This window comes from Podarcis erhardii, assembly GCF_964252035.2.
Source record: "Podarcis erhardii genome assembly, chromosome: 16".
NCBI classification, from domain to species: Eukaryota; Metazoa; Chordata; class Lepidosauria; order Squamata; family Lacertidae; genus Podarcis; species Podarcis erhardii.
Window position 1 is genome coordinate 20,774,756 of NC_138514.1, and position 16,877 is coordinate 20,791,632.

Here is a 16,877-nt window from a genome sequence, read left to right on the forward strand (position 1 = left end):
CTCTTCAGGATACCTTTTGGGTGGTTTACCCTTTGTGGTCCTCTCAGATCTGCATACTATACACAAGTCTTCCATCCTATGCTTCTTCTCTTTAGGAGAATGGTGAGCAGGCCAGAGGCCTGCTGGGATTGACAAGGCATCTGACTCTCACCTGAATCTCATAGCTCTCCTGTAGCTGCCTCTGATTAGTTATCATTTAACTCTTGGTGGAAATAATTAGCATCACATGTCAGGTGGCCACCATGATCTTGCATGAAAAAAATAGGGTGCCCCATTTTTTTCTGGGGGGAGGTAGGATGCATTGGCCCACTAATGAGTTGCCTCGTCTACTTTTGACTTTGAGCAAACCCACAGCTGGCATGTGGAAGGTTGCCAACAAGGGAATGTGGCCCTTGGGCTGGAAAATGTTCCCCATTACATTTAAACACACATTTAAAGTGCATGATGTTCCCCGAAGAATCCTGGGAACTGTAGTTTTTAGGGGTACTGCAAATCATAGCTCTATGAGTGGAGAACTGCAGTTCCCAGGATTTTGGGGTGGAAGCTGTGTACTTTAAATGTGCCTTGGATGTGGTTTCAATTTATGTGGTGGATCTACCCAGGAAGATCATTCCCTTGAAGTTTGATGATGTCTATTGCTTACCTGAATGGGGAGAGAGAGAGAGAGAGAGAGAGAGAGAGAGAGAGAAAACAGGTGTGTGGCTGTGTGTAGAAACCTCTGGTTTTTGCATGGATGGAATATAGCCTACTACACATTCATTGTCCCATCAACTTTTGCTTTGGACCCACCCACCAATTGCATGTGGCCCCCAGAAGGTTACCTGTGAAAGAATTTAAAAATGTTCCCCACATCCGCTCTACATACTATAGGCCACATTTCAGTGAACACATCTTTCTGGCCTAACCGTCAGATCCCCTATCAGAAATGTTGAATGTCATGTCCAATCATTTATCAGCCGGCAACATGTTTCCCTCCAGAGTCCTTGAATTGCTCTTTAGTATTGCTTGCTGATTATATTATGATGTGCTATTTACCTCGGTCAGAAAAGCGAGACCTTTTACGTCGCTTCCCTTGTCAGAAATGTATCAAATAAATCGCTGTATTTGGAATGCGGCTTGGTAGAGTTCACTGCCCAGGTAAACGATTTGCCGTAGCTCAGTGCATAATGTGGACATAGCAGAAGGTTAAATGTGCCAATGTGCTGGTCTGAGGAGGGAATTGCTGCAAGGATGCAATGGGAGGGGGATGTTAATGGGTTGGCAATAAATATAAACAGGAAGCGCAGGAAGCATGGACGTCATTTGGGCAAGTTGAAGGAGAAAGGGACATTTTTCGGCTTCCACTTTCATTACTATGAAAACAGAAAATGTAAAGAAACCTCATTTTTAACTGCCACTCAAAATGTCATCTTAAGTGGCAATGTAGCCAATATTTGCAATTACCTGGTTTGGAGTATGAAACTGTTTATAATGCACCATGTGAGCATAAGAACCTCCTATTGGATCAGGCTAATGGTCCACTTAATCCAGCATCCTGTTTTCACAGTGGCCAACCAGATACCTGTAGGAATCCCAGAGGTGAGATATGAGAACAACAGTAATTCTCCCCTCCTGTGGTTTCTAGCAGCTGGTATTTAGAGATGATGCCTCTGGCAGTTAAAGCAAAGCATAGCTGCTGTGTCTAGTAGCCATTGACAGCCTTGTCCCCCACAAATTTGTCAAATCTTCTTTTAAAGCCATCCAAAGCAACACACATGACTGCCTCCTGCAGAAGCAAGTTGGGCTTGGCATTCTGGAACATGGATTAAAGTTCCTTCTGTTGTTTGACCATGTCACAGGTAAAATTCACTGGTCCCATGGGACACTGCAAGTTGGACAAGTACTTTTTTCTTAATTTATTTCCTGTATTTGTCTCCTGCTTTTCAGGCAGTTTTGCTTTGCAGAGTGATTCACATCAATTTAAAAAGTGAGGGTGGTTGCCACCAGCCTTCTAAGCTAAAAAGACAGACATAGAAGGGAAAATGGGTAGAGAGGAAAGGCAGAGAAGGGCAGATCAGTTATTAGAGGCCACAAAAAGTGGATGGTTATAAATAGGAATGGTGGAGAAATTCAGTTCAGTTCTCATTTAAAGAGGAAACCTACCTAATTCAGACATTCCAAAACAAAATGTGAACTGAAATACAACCATCTGTTGAATTTTGCACTTCCCCGAATTTTGCAATGCATTTCTCCAGGGGTATGTCTCCAGTAATGTGTACAAAAATGCATATACAGGGGTGAAGTGTGCATACAAAATGCATATATTAGTGAAGCAAGCAGGCCAAAATGCATGACACAGTCATACCTCAGGTTACGAACGCTGCGGGTTGCACGTTTTCAGGTTGTGGACTGCGTCGAACCTAGAAGTAACCCGTTCCGGTACTTCTGGAACGGGTTACTTCTAGGTTCCGGAACGGGTTACTTCTAGGTTTTGGCGCTCGCACATGCGCATAAGCACAAAATGACGTCATGTGCATGTGCAGAAGTGCCGAATCGTGTCACGCATGTGCGCAGATGTAGCGCTTCAGGCTGCAAACGCTGGGGGTTGCAAACATGCCTCCCGCACAGATCATGTTCCCAACCCAAGGTATGACTGTGTAAGGGGAAACGGCTTTGCAAAAATGTGTCTAGAATGGTATGTATAGAATGGTTTGTCTATTAGGGCAAATTCACACTAAATTGCTGATAATTTTTCATGAGTACTTCTTTTTGGAGGAGAAACTTCTCAAACAAATGTGAAGATATGGAGGGATGAACTTACGTCTGGGAAAATGGGAAATGGAGAAGCCAACAGATCAGCCCATTCTGGACTTTAAGCAGCCATTTTTATACAGTTCAGACTAGGCTAATCTTCCCTTGCTGGTGTTCTTGCTCAAATAGCAACTTATGGTTCTTGTGGTTTCAGCCAATAGCTGGATCATGAATGACCTTTCTCTTGGCTTTTGCAGTCCTGGAGCTACAGGCAGCTGGAGCTGAGTGTTCCTTCAGGCAGGGATGCAAGCCTCCTACAGCTGCTCCTTCTCCAGTCAGTGACTGGGACCAGGGTGGTCTCCCTCTTGCCTGGTGATCATCCTAAGAGACAGGGTATACTAGGGCTGCCATACACCTGGCTTTTCCCAAACACATCCGGGAATTGGCTGCAAAATGGCGTCCGGGTGGATTTGTTGTTTTTTTAAATCATATTAAGTTTTAACAAAAGAAAAAGGGTTACAAAACAATACACAGTAAACAAAAAACACACAAAGAGGATACAAAAACCAAAATTTAACATAGAAAGAAAAATGAAAAAATATAAATCCCTCATTCTGATATCTTATCATTCATTTGCTTATTTTCATGACTTCCTCACGCCTCCCTTTTTTGTATTCCAGTTAATAGTTAATTCAGCAAATCCATACCCTCTTTATTTACTCTTAGTTCTTTGTCTTCACCTATTATAACTTCAAATTTTCATCTAATATCAATCCAGTTTTACATACTCCTATTTTACCTTATTGCTTAAACCACTTCATTTCATTCCAGCACCATTAACATTCAGAAATTTTATAGTGTTTCTGTAAATAATCTTTGAATTTCTCCAGTCTTCTTCCACCAACTCTTCTCTCTGGTCTCGGATTCTGCCAGTCATTTCCGCCAATTCCATATAGTCCATTACTTTCATCTGCCATTCTTCCAGGGTGGGTAGATCTTGTGTCTTCCAATACTTTGCGATGAGTATTCTTGCTGCTGCTGTAGCATATATAAAGAAAGTTCTATCCTTCTTTGGCACCAATTGGCCGACCATGCCCAAGAGGATTTTTGATGAATCAGCAAAATGTTTGTGAAAACCCGGCAAGCAGGGTAATTTATTTTATTTTTAATGCTTTTAAAATTCAAGAAAAGCCCTTAAATGTCAAGCTCAACAAACTTGACAAAAGGAAGGAAGGAAGGAAGGAAGGAAGGAAGGAAGGAAGGAAGGAAGGAAGGAAGGACAACAACTTTATCCGGATTTTCACTTTGGGAATATGGCAACTCTAGGTATACAGCCTCCCAGTGGCTCTTGTTTCTTTGGCTGATGGCAGAAGCTGTAGTGTACTTTCTTTACAGTTCCAGAGCTGTGTACAACCTTTGGTAACATCATGACACAAAACCCAGGCCTAGGGACCAAATGTGACCCTCCAGGCCCCTCTCTCTCTCTCTGGCCCTCATAACTCTTCCCAAGCCTCCCCCCATCACCAGCTTCATATCCCAAGTGTTTTTGCTTCCTTGATGTTTGATCCTGCCTCTTCTTTGCCTGGAGGGGGTATACAGGTGTGTGTGTGTGTGTGTGTGTGTGTGTGTGTGTGAGAGAGAGAGAGAGAGAGAGAGAGAGAGAGAGAGAGAGAGAGAGAGAGAAAATTAGCCTACTGTACAAAGGTTTAAAAAGGTCTCTTACCAGGAATGGTTGAGGGCATTGGGTATGTTTAGCATGGTAAAGAAGCGACTGAGAGGAGATATGACAGTTAACTTCAGGTATCTAAAGGGCTTTCACATGGAGGATGGAGCCAGCTTGTTTTTTCCTGCTCCAGAGGCTAGGACCCAAACCCATGGATTCAAATTACAAGGAAGGAGATTCTGACTAAACATCAGGGAGAACTTTCTGGCAGTAAGAACTGTTTGACTGTGGAACAGAATCCCATGAGAGGTGATGGACTTTCTTTCCTTGGAGGTTTTTAAGCAGAGGTTGGATGGCCATCTGTCATGTATGATCTAGTTGAAATTCCTATATAGCAACAGGTTGGACTAGATAACCCTGGCTTCCAACTCTACAATTCTATGATTTGAAAGAGAAGATTCCCTGACTTCCGGCTCTTCCATGTTTAACACTTGACCAGACAGACTAAAGACAAGCCAGCATAGGAACACTTTGCAGCCCCTCTTGAAAGCAGTTGAAGAGCTGCAACTTCCTATTTCACAGCCTCGGAGACACCACCACGATGGCCCTGCTGCTCCCCCTAGCTACCATAAATTTCACCTCTCTTACTGACAAAATGCAAAGCAGGATTTGAGCTGACGAACCCCAGTTGTTTATGAAGACTGATACAGGGAGACACAGTTTGATATTATAATAATGCCTGAAATCACGAACCTCACCTCTGCTCACTGAGCAGTGAGCTAGCCTGATGGGCTGTGTGCTTACATAACACCGAAAACAGCTGACAGATACTACAAAAACAGCAGAAATGGACAGGTTCCTTGTCCATTTTAGGAGCATTAATTTGGGTAATGGCTTTCTCCAAGTGGGATCCAACAATATTTGCCTTCTTCCTGATTTGGAAATTAGCCGTTTATTGTCTTTCTTCTCCTGACAAAAGAGAAGGGGGGAGATTATGAGTTCCAAGCTAGAAAAAAAAGTGTGTTGTTTGCAGCAAAATGAGCTTTTACTTTCATTTGTTTTAGATGCTTTCCTTTAATTAATTAAAGGTTGATGTGCAGTGGGAGGGGGGAGCACCTTGGGAGGGTGTTGCCTGGCTCACAGTCAGGTAGCCTTGGCGTATGCAGGCTTTGCTTCTGACAAACTGGCGCCTCCACCTCGAGGCTGTGGCTTCTGTGTGCACATTTAAAAGGGGGGGTGGGGGATGTGATAGCATAGCTTCTGTAGTCTAGGCTCTGGTATCTTTTGGGTTAGATTACCACAATGCAATATCCATGGGGCTGCCCTTGATGGCAGTTTTGGAACTGCTGCTGGTTGAGAATTCAGCAGCCAGGTTGTTGACCAACGCAAGATAGTCTGAACATAAAACATCAGTTCTGGCATGACTGCACTGGCTTCCATGGAATTTCTGGGCTCAGCTCAAAGTGCTGCTTTTAACCTATAAAGCCTTATGTAGCTCAGGAGCTCACATGAGCCAACACAGACCCAGCATTCATCATGCAAGGCCTTCTCCTTGTGCCCCCTCCAAGGTAGGTGAAGAGGGTGTTGACATGTGAATGGACCTTCTCAGTGGTGGCTTCCCGCTTATGGAACACTCTCCCCAGGGAGGCACGTCTGGCACCATCATTGCCTCTCTTTAGGCACCAAACAGAAATGTTTCTCTTCTTCCAGGCCTTTGGTCTTTTATCATCTATGGCTTCCTTCGGTAAGTGGGATGGTCTATTCCTGCCTTTTTATAACATGAATGTGTTTTTAGCTTTTACTCCATTGTAATTTTTTGCATTGGTTTTAATGTATGTCCTTTCTTTTTTCCTTTCTTTTTTGGTAGGTTGCTTTTGTGGGAATTAAACTCTAGTTCCCATTTAGCAGAGCTTTGCGGAAGACAGCCCTGGGTCGTTTGACCTGTTAATTAGTTCTCCTTTTCCCTCCTATAAAAACTATGCAATACACTTTCTTTCAAAGTTTAAAGGACAAATAACTTTTACTAAGTGTCGCAGTTGCAGATTAAATATACAATGCCGGTGGGTGTTTCTTAAATTGTTAAAACACCTTACATATATTAAACTGTTACAGACTAACTAACTCTGAGGCAAACAGCAGCACAACATAAAATACCCGCTGCTCTGTTAAGACTGTTCAGCTAACTGCCATAACTGTACCAACTGCAAATAACTACCTCAAGTCATAGGAAATCACAGTTTGACAGCTCTTGAAATTAACCTTTTACATGTGCATTTGGGAATTGGGGGGAATTTGTGGAATATTTGAAAAATTATTGTCTCCAAATAAGTTCGTTGCAGGGTTAACATAAAACCAGCAGTTAAACATATTACGAAAAGAAACAAAAGAATAGCTTAAAGGTGGATTCATGTATAAAATGCAGTTTTAAAAAACGAAAATGAAAGCACAAGGGATGGGATATGTCTATGGGAAATTTATGCAATTTGTGTGTTTGTGATTTGTATGTCAGTAAATTTTTGAAAAACTGAAAAATAAAATTTATTTTTTTAAAAAATATGCATTTTGGATGCTAACATCCCGCAGCTTGGAGTTGCTAAACAACAACAACAACGCAAATCATAGAGTCCACATAGAAAGCACAGTGTGCTCAAGGGGGGTATTTTCTCATAAATACCCCCTCTCTCTCTGCTGCCTGGATGGGTGCACCCCCTCAGTGTCCCCAAGGTTTTTTCGTGGGTTTAAACCAGCCAAAACAAACTGAGCATCCAAGAAAAGGGTGTAGCTAGGAAGGACTAATTTGCTCCAGAGGCTAGTCTGTTAGGGCAAATGAGGCACAGCCCTCCAACCTCGGTCTGCCTGCTCTTTACAACGGGCATCGTTTTCCAGCTGCAGTTTCCCAACTATCCCCTTATATATAGTAGACCATGCAAGCTATTGATCATGGGTACAAGGGGCACTAGAACTATTAAAGGTGGTTAAATGAGACTTGGCCATCAGGGAATTGCAAAACAGTTTTTAATACTGTATTAAAGCTTTGCTATTAACCTTTTTGCTCCATCATTATAGGTTGGAAATTCTAATGTGCAGAAGCAGGTGAGTTGAAGCAGGCAAAATGGTCTTGGGCTGCCTCTATGCACATAAACCTGTACCCGGGAAGAGCGGGTGCTGGTTCTCTTCACCAGGCAACTGGAAACTGTAACATAGCTCTGTGGCAGAGCAGATGCTTTCATACAAAAGGTCCCAGGTTTGATCTCCAGCATCCTTAGTTTGAAAGATCCCAGATAGGTAGGCTAGGAAAAGGGCCTTTGGTTGAGACCCTGGAGAGCCTCTGCAAGTCAGAGTAGGCAATATTAGTCTAAATGGATCATCTAAGGCAGCTTCCTATGTTCAAGTCTTACTGAAGACCAGTTAATATGGTGTCAAGAATCATGTGGTCGCAAGGCTTCATGCCTGCATGATTCCAGGTAGGGGTTCATACATTTGCGTATTGCTTCTAAAAAATTTCCCTGCACAGGCATAAACTATGTCAAGAAAGAGTGTTCAAATTACCCTTCTTCCTGATGCATTTTTCTATGTAAAATGAAAATTCAGAGAAGACTGGAGGACCTTCTCCCCTCACAGCTTATATAGGAAACTGCCCAGTGAATGTTTTTGCATTAGCCATGATTTAGCAAGGTATATACTGATATGTGGGTGGCACCGTGGGTAAAACCTCAGTGCCTAGGACTTGCTGATCGCATGGTCAGCGGTTCGAATCCCCGCGGCGGGGTGAGCTCCCATCATTCGGTCCCAGCTCCTGCCCACCTAGCAGTTCGAAAGCACCCTTAAGTGCAAGTAGATAAATAGGTACAGTGGTGCCTCCCAAGACGAAATTAATTCGTTCCGCAAGTTTTTTCTTCTTGCGAGTTTTTCGGCTTGCGAAGCACGGTTTCCCATAGGAATGCATTGAAAATCAATTAATGCGTTCTTAGGGAGACCGCCTTCAGACCTGATCCGGGGACAGTTTGTCCCCGGACCTCTTCTGAAGGCTGGCGGGGGGAGAAGGACTTTTCTCCCCACCGCCAGCCTTCAGAACAGCCTTCTGAAGGCTGGCGGTGGGAAGAAAAGCCCTTCTCCCTCCGCCAGCCTTCAGAAGAGTTCCTGCAGGGCTGCCTAGGCTGCGGATAGCAGCCTGCTGCCCGGTGCGAGGGACGCTCTGAAGCAGAGCGCCCCTCGTGCGGGGCAGACATCTGCAGCTTGGGGAGGCCTGCAGGACTTCCCCGCAGGGCTCTCCAAGCTGCGGGTAGCAGCCTGCTGCCCCGCACGAGGGGCGCTCTTGAGCAGAGCGCCCCTCGCGCGGGGCAGACATTCACAGCTTGGGGAGCCCTGCGGGGAACTCTTCTGAAGGCTGGAGGCGGGAGAAGGGCTTTTCTTCCCACCGCCAGCCTTCAGAACAGCCTTCTGAATGTTGGCGGTGGGGAGGATAACCTTCCTCCCACCGCAAGCCCCGGGAACAGAGGAGAATCGCTGCACGCCTTCTCCTCTGTTCCCGGACCTGTCCTGAAGGCTTGCGGTGGGAGGAGGGCTTTCCTCCCCACCGCCAACATTCAGAAGGCTGTTCTGAAGGTTGGCGGTGGGGAGGAAAAACCCTCCTCCCACCGCAAGCCCCGGGAACAGAGGAGAATCGCTGTGCGCCTTCTCCTCTGTTCCCGGACCTCCCACCGCAAGCCTTCAGGACAGGTGCTGCGCTTCCCCGCTGTCCCCGGAGATTTCCCTATGGGCTTTCGTCTTGCGAAGCAAGCCCATAGGGAAATTCGTCTTGCGAAGCCGCTAAAAAATCGGAAAACCCTTTCGTCTTGCGGGTTTTTCGTTTAGCGAGGCATTCGTCTTGCAGGGCACCACTGTACTGCTTTATAGTGGGAAGGTAAACAGCGTTTCCATGTGCTGCGTTGGTGCTGGCTCGCCAGCTGCAACTTCGTCACACTGGCCACGTGACCCGGAAGTGTCTTCGGATGGCGCCGGCTCATGGCCTCTTGAGCGAGATGAGCACGCAACCCTAGAGTCGGACACGACTGGCCCGTACAAGCAGGGGTACCTTTACCTTTTATACTGACATGAATTGACAGTTGTGATGGCACATGGATTTTTTTCTAATTCATTTGTATTTGGTGAAACCTGTTCTAATGTAGGGATGAGTGCATGTGTCCATTTTGGTATTTCTATATAATAAAAATGTAAAAATGTCATCATGCAGCCCCTATTGGAGGATATACATGGGTTTGCATTAGGTTGAAGCTTGGATGGGAGCATCTGTCCCCATCCATACTTGGAGTCTGAACTCACCTACACTCATGTTTGGGCCCTGTTTGTGGGTTTCCCACAGGAATCTGGTTGGCCATGGTGAGAACAGGATACTAGGCTAGATGGGCCATTGGCCAGAACCAGCAGAGCTCTTCTTATGTTCTTACACAAGGGTATTTCAGCAGAAAAATCATTGTGGAAACGGGTTTGGGGTGTGTGGAATCTATTTGCAATCTGATGATGTCACAACGGATGCTTTTGGAATTTCAGAATGCATTAGCCATGTTCCCAAAGGGAGGCCTCATTGACAGGAAGGCGGACATGTAATCCAGAAGTGGTGGACCAAAAACAGATTTCTGCCACCTGCTCAAAGGTCAGAAGCACTGAGAATTATGGCCACTAATTAACTCTGCCACACACTGAAACATTAATATAGGCCGCAGCCTGTTGAGTCGGACTCGTCAGCTCTGCCCCTATATGTTAATATTGAGAGGGGGAATTATAAAAATGTAATGAGAAAGCGCTGAAATATGAAAGTCTTGTAATGATGAAATATAACAACCCATAATGAAGAAAAAGCAGCAGCATTTTTTTTAAAAAAAAGATTCAATTCTTCTGAAAGATAGAAAGGGAGTTGGGGGTGGGAAGAAAGCATTGCCTGAAAATGAGTTTTACTTCCTGACTGTTCCAAACCTTCCAAAAAAAGCAATTACTGTTGGGCTGGCATTGCCTTTCTGCACATTAATTCCCCATTATGAGTAAAATTAATGGGTTTTGAAAACGCCTTGTCCTTCACATGAGCTATGCTCTTCATTACTGGGGCTAATAATCCACCTGAGATTGGAGGCCATTGCCCAGAGCCTCCCTAGCCTGCTTTACTACAAAATGTGGAAGGGAGCAGGATTTAGATCAAAGAGCTTGTATCTTCCTTCCTTTTTCCCCACCCCACCCAAGCGGAGAAACAGAGGCTTCCTGTTGTTTAGTAATATTATTATTTGTTAACTATGGAACTCACCCCCACGGGAAGCAGAGATAGCTACCAACCTAGATTGCTTTGAAAGTTGATTAAACAAATTCATGGAGGACATACCCCACAAGTGTCCCATTTTAAGCAGGACATCCCAGATCACAGAAACCAATTCTGTTTGGTTCCCAGAATGTCCCATTTTTGGTCCAATACTCTGATGTGAGTCCAGAGCATCACTCACTCTGGTGCAAGTCAACAGGATCGTGCCAGAGCACTGAACCAAAAGGTGCTCTGGTGCAACCCTGCTGACAATCACCAGGACGCCTTCTGGTCCGGTGCCCTGGCAATAATTCATAGGGTTGTGCAAGAGCGCCTGCCTTTCAGCCAGGCTTTCCTCCCTCCCACTCAGGGCTCCTGACACCTACCCAGAAATACAATTTTTCTTTTACCTTTGCGGGGGATGAATATAGTCCTGGGAAGTGGAAGAATGATGCCCATTCTTGCTCCCCATCTCTTGACCACCTGCTCCAGCATCTGACTGCCGACCCCCTGACAATATGCTGAGCCAAACCTCGATTATTGCTTCCAGCATAGCACCGTGTCCTACCAGACCTTAAAGGATGCCTGGTTCCAGTCAATCCAGTTCCCCTAAGGTTGACTCCTTGGTTGATACACCAGGAAAAGACAGTTCTCTACTCTGAAGCACTGCCTCTGCTCTCTTCCCCTCAAAGGACCATCCCCAAATCAAAGGGATGAAGCAGTCTTGACAGTCTGTGCTAATTTGTTTCCGCTTTTTGTCATGGAGGGTTTTGCTTTATGGCTGCTTTCTGACCAACCTAAATCCTGATTGAAGCAGCGTCAGATTCTGAGTGCTTGGAGAAATGTTTCATCGCTAATTGCCTGCCAGTATCAAACTCTCACCCTGATCGTCAACAGGCAGTGGTTGTTAATATCCTTTCATTAAACGCTCACTGTGTCTTAGCCACCAGCAGTTCTGGTACAAAGAAGACTCTTGTCCTTAGGAATCAGAGCAGTAAGGGGGTGTTTTGAGGAAGGCACCAAGTGATAACCATCCCCATCTAACTTAGATGCACCAACGGGATCTTTAAGACTGCGGGATATATAGGTACCCAGCCAACATGGCTGCTGTTTGTTCATGGTTAACAGGATGTCTTTGTGAGACATGAGTACAGGACAGAAGTTGAACCAGGACTTCCATCTAGCATTAGTCAGCTGACTCCACGGGCCAATCCCTATCTATGAGGCCCAGAAAAGTCTTACTTTAAAAGCTTTCTCTTCAGGCCAAGCAATTTGACTCTGGTGTGAAGATACTATTTTCCTTTACCTTGGATGATGACTTGACATTTGACTTTATACCTGCCTCTGATCCTTATTTGCTAGCCTGAACTGTGACACCAGCCTGGCCCACCTGGACTAACAGCCAACAGTGTTCTCTGCATCTTAAATGCACATGGCAGCATATACAACAAAGGATCAGGAGCTGGAGGGTGGCCTGACATGCACTGCAAACTACCCGCATTGCAAAACACCTCTCTTTTTCATCCTTGGAGGCTGGCAACAAAGGCAATATGCATCCAGGCAGTGTTAACAGCTGTCTGGACTATCCAAATTGTTCCAACCAATAGGATTTTGCCTTCCGTGGCTATCAGTTCAAAGGGTGTTGCCATCATGGAATGGTGAATTTCAGAGCTTTTAAAAAAACAAAAACAAATAAACCTCCTTGGTTCTCTGAAGCATTTTGCTGTGCTCTGAATTTGCACTTCAGACAAACAAAGGCCACATTCACCCCATACCTTCTAAGCACTATGCTACCACTTCCAGCTGTAATGGGTTCCCCCAAAGAATTCTGGGAGCTGCTAGGGGGGAGGCCTCTTCTCTTTATTGCCAGAGTGGTTATAGGGCTGCCATACGTCTGGAATTTTCCAGACATAGATAGGATTTGGCCATCAGAAACAGTGTCTGGGCAGAAATCTCTGGAATGTCTGGGGAAATCCACACGTATAGCAATCCACATTGGAAGTGTGTATCTTGGAGAATTTCCTTAAAAATAGCTCAAAAACTTCATTTTGTTGTTAAGATTTTTCACTTTTTTGAAGTATGGCAACCCTATTGAATAATCAGGGAATGCTGAGAATTGTAGTTCTGGGAGGTGGAATAGGGAGGGGTATTGTTACAGCTCTCAGCACCCTTGACAAACTACAGCTCCCACAATTATTTGGGGGAAGCCATGACAGTTTAAAGTGACATCATAGCACTTTAAATGTCTGGCTTGCAAGATGAGCTGATGTGTAATGGTGTCTCATGGTCCTTTTCATTTCATTCTCCTCTCAGTGGCACAGCATCAGAGAAGATGAACAGTGACCAGATGCTTGGCACCTCTTCCTGCTCCTCCTCCCCACTGCCCTTCATCATGCCACGCCAGAAGAAGATATTTCACCATTAAATGGAGAGTCAGAATGAACATCCAGCTTCTACTTCATTTGTGGGAACTATATTGTGCAGTCAGAAATGGACATCTGGCAGAGGAGTGTCAATCTCCCAGCCAGGGAAGCAAAAGGACTCAGCTAAACTATTTCCCCAAGAGATTCAAGCTTGGGGAAGCCTAATTGCCAATGCAGAGGTCTGATGGAAGACTGTCTGTTAGAAATAGCTTCTGTCAACCTGATCTGCTCAGGAAGGGTGATATTGACAAAGGCTTTAGTCTTCTTTGCTCCCTTCCCTCCTTGAATGTTATTTTTACTTTCCATGGGAAGCCCATGGGCAAAGATGTGTATGTTTACTTATTCTATGGGCAGTGCCTAGTGCTTGAAATATCAGTATAATTAGTATCTGGGTTCTAATCTCAGTTCAGTCCTGAAGTTAAGAACATTAGAAGATCCCTGCTGGATCAGGACAATGGCCCATCTAGTCCAGCATCACCATGGCCAGCCAGATCCCTCAGGGAAACTAGCAAGCAGGACATAAGCACAAGAGCATTGTCTCCTCCTGTGGTTTCCACCAACTGGTACTCAGAGGCTTCCTACCTGGGCAGTGAAGGCAGAATGTAGCCGCTGAGGCTAGTGGCCACTGCCAGCCTCACCCTTCATGAATTTGTCTAATCCTCTTTTAAAGCAGGACCTGAGTGCTACACTTTTCTCTCAACTTGTGATTCACCGCAACTGGTATCCAGAGGCATATTGCCTCCAACAGTGGAATTAGAACATAGCTATCACGTTTAACAGCTCCAGATATTCACTGAGTGTGGGTGACCACCTTTTCTCGATTGCATCACTTTAGATGGGGGGGGGGATCACATGATTGAATGGTGTCTAGTGGTGAAGAAGAAAGATGAAGGCTCTCTTGGTCTGTATATTTTGTGTTTGAGGAAGCAGGATGCAGCTGGGGGAAAGGTGGGTTCTATGAAAAAGTGAATTATCAAATGGAAGTTTGGGAGATTTTCATCTGTACAAATAAGGCAAAATGTCAAGCTGTCACTGTGAAGTACAATATTCTATCAGTCAGTAAAATCACTGTGATGTGCATGTTAAGGATTATACAATTTTTAGAAAAGAAAAGAAAGAAGAACATCCAGGCAGCCCTGCAGGTCTTATCACAATTGGGGTCTCAGGTTGAAAAAATGAAACACATTAATCCATACAAGACCTAGGGCACATTTTGCACAAAGAGCTGATTCCCCATAGTTTTAAAAGTGGGTTTTTTTAGTACAGGAGACTGTTTTCACATGGAAGACTTTCCCCTGACTTTTCTTCCATTTGGAAATATATGAAAATATTGCCCATTCAAAACACAACAGAAATTAGGAAGAGGCCTGTTGGATCAGGGCAAAAAAGCACAACAGAAATTAGGAAGAGTCATGCTGGATCAGGCCAATAGTCCAGCATCCTGCTCTCACAGTGGCCAAACAGGTACCTGTGGGGAAACCCCATTCAGGACCCAAACGCAAGAGCCCTCTCCTCTCCTGTGGTTTCTATCAACTGGTAGCTTGACCGTGGAAGCAGAGCAAAGCTGTCAGTAGCCCTCCTCCATGAATTTGTCTAATCCTCTTTAAAAGCCACCCAGGTAGGTGGTCATCAGTGTCTTCTGTGAGAGCAAGTTCCATTGTTTAACTAAGCTCTGTGTGTAGAAGTACTTTCTTTTGTCTGCACCGAATCTTCCAACATCCAGCTACATTTTATAAAGTTCTATCATGTCACCTCTTACTCACCTCTGCTTTATACCAAAAAGTTCCAGACATTGCAACCTTTCTTCACAGGGGAGTTTCTCTGACTCTTTGATCATTTTGCCTGCCCTTCTGTGAAGCTTTTGCTGGGATTTTCGCAGTGTTGCTGTTGGCATGATAATTACAAGCCAACAACAGCCTCTGGCAACTTTGACAGCAAGTGTGGGGGTTAGGAAAAAAAATAGGTGATGGGGGGATTTAAATCTTGCCTTACCCATGAATTCATCAGATCACTGCTCCTCAGCCTCAGTACTCCCAACTGTGATATGGGGATAATGCCACAGACTTACATACCTTAGATGTATCTATGGAGACCTTTGTGATGCTCCCAGGTGTGTTGCTTCTTAGACAATGGGCTATGACATTCAGGATTGACACAGGAAATTTACTTTATTTGGCTGCAACATTTACAGATCCTTGATAAGGCTTTTAATGCATGTCTGCAGTGGGGCTACTCCTAGTCCAAATGAAGAGAGGGTTTGGAGGCTGGGATATTCTTAAGGGGACAGTGTGTAGTTAATTTGTTGTGCTGGGATGCAGCACATCACAGCATAGGCAGCTAATGTGGGATCCAACTCCCTCAAGCCTCAGCCAGCATCATCAGGAATGCTGTGAGTTGTAGTCCAACATGTTGGAGGGTACCACACTGGCTGCCCCTGAACAAGAGACTTCTGGAGTTATTTCTGTTCTTTAATGAGAGTGGCACCTATAAGATACAAAACAGTTCCTGGTGTTCTCAGTCTATACACCACAGAGAGGTATACTATAAATATTTGGTTTAACAAATGCAAATGTGGAAGAGATCCCGGGGGGGGGGGGGGGAATGAGGATAGAAGGTAGGTTGAGCTGTTAGCTGCCCATCCCTTACCAGTGGTATCCTTTGATAATCCATTCTTCTTCGATATCCATCCTTTGCACTACTATTCTTTTGCTCCCATCTTTTATCTCCTTGTAATATGAAGCGAAGTCAACAGCTAGCCACGGAGCAGAGAGAGGAAGCTGGGAGGTGATATAAAATCTCAGCAAGGACCAGTGTTTTTATTGCCAAACATACTTACAAAAGGGATGTTCCTTCAAGATGAGGCTATTCTGCCTTCCCCTGTCTCGTTTGCTCACTCACACATGGAGTCCATGCAGAAAGAGATTGTAAAGCAAACCATCGAGTAGATAAACATAGCCAAACCATCACCAGTGACAAATTAAAGTTTAGTAGATGTGAATTGTTAGGGGTCACAATGGGGTCTGAATCCACGTTTCTTGAAGTAAAACTTGGTTTCTGAAGTCTGACGGTTCCCTGGTTTGTCCTCAAAGACCGCAACCACTGTTCCAGCTCTACCTTTTGGGCCAGAGGTGAAACTAGAGCTGGGGCTAAAGTCCAGGACTCCACAATCCAGGGTAGGATTGACAGTCTTTTAGGTCAGTGGGAACTTCAAGCTTGGTTGCTGATCCCTATGGAGCATATGTACTTTCAGTGTTACCATAGCTGTGTGGGAATCACTTTTTCTATGTAGTAAAATGCTTGAATGGCCCAACCAAGTGGTTGGGTTCTGATCATGGTCCTCACAGTGTTTGAAGGGTCTTAAGTGGGGAACCTGAGTTTGCTTCAATTCATTGTATCAAAGGATGCTTAGCAGAAGGATTGAGAGCTAGAAGTCTGCAATCATACGCCCTTGCAGCTTTGTCAAGTACAGAGGAGGAGGTGGCATTTCGGAGACTGTTAATTGTAGGGAATTGATAAGTCCCTGCAGATCGTCATTCAGGTAGCTTTGCAAACCAGTGGGAAATGAGTTTCTTGCTTAGCTTAGCTTCACTTGGTACCAGCGTGCACATGAGGAAACTGGAATGAGCTTTATTAATGCCTTCAACTGGATAATCCATCATCCCCTCAACAATGCATTTCTGACAGTTAATTAGATGCCACACAGTGGAATCACTAAGGCCGTGTTTGGAATAGTAATCCCTTACTGAATGACAGACCATGCAAGCCATCTCGCCAG

General features: G+C 44.8%; 2 long non-coding RNA genes across 3 annotated transcripts; one reads left to right on the forward strand and one right to left on the reverse strand.

The window, feature by feature from the left end:
- Positions 1-1,439: 1,439 nt before the first annotated feature.
- On the reverse strand, positions 1,440-15,130 carry LOC309331158. 2 transcript variants are annotated; one of them, XR_014151734.1, is made up of 3 exons: positions 14,866-15,130; positions 5,152-5,362; positions 1,440-1,561 (listed from the first exon to the last, which is right to left on the reverse strand). It is a non-coding gene; the product is annotated as an uncharacterized lncRNA (long non-coding RNA). The 2 variants fall into 2 exon arrangements; XR_014151735.1 differs by lacking the exon at positions 1,440-1,561 and having other exon boundaries at positions 5,062-5,362.
- On the forward strand, positions 9,552-13,496 carry LOC309331491. Its single transcript, XR_014151878.1, has 2 exons — positions 9,552-10,046; positions 12,993-13,496. It is a non-coding gene; the product is annotated as an uncharacterized lncRNA (long non-coding RNA).
- Positions 15,131-16,877: the final 1,747 nt, after the last annotated feature.